Source organism: Notolepis coatsorum (genome assembly GCF_963971535.1).
Source record: "Notolepis coatsorum genome assembly, chromosome: 3".
NCBI classification, from domain to species: domain Eukaryota; kingdom Metazoa; phylum Chordata; class Actinopteri; order Aulopiformes; family Paralepididae; genus Notolepis; species Notolepis coatsorum.
In genome coordinates, this window is record NC_140167.1 from 95,981,751 (window position 1) to 95,984,235 (window position 2,485).

Consider the following 2,485-nt stretch of genomic DNA (forward strand, 5'->3'; position numbering starts at 1 on the left):
GGGCCCAAAGACTGATTGATTGATTGATTGAAAAGTTTATTAACAGATTGCAGAATGGGTACAGTACAGTACAGCTCAATACATACAATTGTTAAGGGGATGCAGACCAGAGAAAGACTTTCGACTTGTTTACATCAGGGTCCCCCATTTTCAATTCATCATAACATATATGACATACATGACATACAGATAGACAGTACTGCTACATCTATACATTTATGACATATCAGATTTGCAAATACAGTACTGTTTGTGATACAAAAGTGTCCAGAAAAGGAGTGTATATACATTTGGCATAGAAACTGTACATTGGAGGAGGTTGGTTGGGTGGGGTGGGGTTGGGTGGGTTGGGTGAGGGCTGTACATTGGAGGTGGGGGGGGGGGGGGGGTTGGGAAGGGGACACACACACATTTTACACTGTACATTTGAATATTGACAAAGCCTTACTTGGTCATTTACTGTACAACTAGGTTAGGACATTTGTAGGGGCCAGTTTCGAATTGCAGTCTCACGTAGGTGTTTTTTGAGAGTGTTTTTGAAGGTGGGTAGTGATTCACATTCCTTTACAGCTTTAGGCAGGGCGTTCCACATTGATGTGGCATAATTGCGAAACGTGTTTAGTCCCTTGTTTGATCCGAATCTGGGTTTTACATGATTTGTGGAGCTCCCTCTGGTGTTGTGATCGTGGTATTCACTGACCTTTGGGAAGTATTTTGACATGTACATGGGTACCTTGGTCGCGTAGTGTATCTTGTAGACCAGGCCCATTGCAAGTTGCTGTACTCTGTCGTCTACTCTAAGCCATCCTAGGTTGTCAAAGTGGGCAGGGGTGAGGTGGGTTCTAGGAGTCAGGTCAAGTAGTAGTCTGACTAGCTTGTTTTGAGATGTTTGTAATTTGTTTTTTAGTGCCTTTGAGGTGCTTTGGTACCATGAGGTGCAAGCATAGTCGTAGTACCCTTGAATGAGTGCTCCTGCTAGAGTCTTCAGGGTATTCTTGTTTACCAGAGCGGAGATCCGGTACAAGAATCGCGTTCGTTGGTTGACTTTTTTTATTACATTGGATGCCATTTTGTCACAGGAAAGATTAGCCTCTAGGATGGAACCCAGGTAGGTAATTTCATCTTTCCTTGTGATAATATTGTCACCCACTGTAACCGAGAAGCCGTCGGTCTTGCTGAGTTTGTTATTTGAACCGAAGAGAATGGACTCTGTTTTGCCCATGTGTAATGATAGTTTGTTGTCGGCGAGCCATATGCAGATTTTGCCTAGTTCCGAGCTGAGGGCTTTTTCAACCTGTAACTTGTTCTTGTCAGAGACCAGCAGGGCTGAGTCGTCCGCAAACAGGAACAAGTTGCAGTCACAAGCTGACGACATGTCATTTGCATAAATTAGGAATAGTAGCGGTCCTAGTATGCTTCCTTGTGGAACACCACAGCTCACTGTGAGGGGGGGGGATAGTGTACCGTTTACTTCCACCATCTGTTCCCTCCCCTCCAGGTAGGATTGTATCCAGCTCACTGATAAACTATCAAAACCAATTGCTTTTAGCTTGTCAATCAGAATGGTGTGATTGACAGTGTCGAAGGCCTTTTGTAGGTCCAGCATGACCATGCCGCAGTATTTGCCCGCGTCCACCTCTTGTTTGATGTGGTCGTTCAAGTAGAGAAGGCATGTGTCAGTGGAGTGGGATGTTCTGAAGCCAGATTGGAATTCGTAGATTAGATTTTTTTCCGCGAGGTACTTTTCGATCTGTTCGTATACTATTTTTTCCATGACTTTCGAGATGGATGTAAGGATAGAAACAGGGCGGTAGTTACCCGGGTCTAATTTGCTGCCCTTTTTGTGCAGGGGTGTTACTCTCGCAATTTTGAAGTCCTTGGGGACGTGTCCCTGTTTTATGGAGAGGTTTATTATGTGTGTGATGACTGGGGTGATGGCTGCTGCTGAGTCTCTGAGGAATTTGGAGGGGATGTTGTCATGGCCAGTGGCCTTGTTTGGTTGGAGGGCGCTCAGTTTTTTGAGTACCTCATCTGTAGTTACTATTTCCAGTTTGAAGTCGTCTTTGTGGACGCCTAGGTTCTTGTAGTATGCTACTATGTGTTCTACCCCATACTGCCCTGAGTGGGAGGGTAGTTTGTTTACCAGTGTTGTGGCTATGTTTGTGAAGAAAGTGTTTAAGTAATTGGCTACATCCAGCTTGTCTGTGATGAGCGTGTTGTCCGTCTTTATGTTTATGTTTGAGAACCTGGTTTTGAGTTTTTTACTGCAGCCTAGTTGATTGTTGAGTAATTTCCAAAGTTCACGTGGTTTATTTTTGTTTTCCTCGGTTTTGTCATTGATGAAATTTTTTTTAGCAGTTTTGATCATGGAGTTTACGTCATTTCTTAGTCTGTTTCTTTCTAGTTTGAGTTCAGTCACGTGGTCTTGGAGTTCACTGCTCGTGCTTTTGGTAAGCTTTGACTGACTTTTACGAAACTCAGAGCA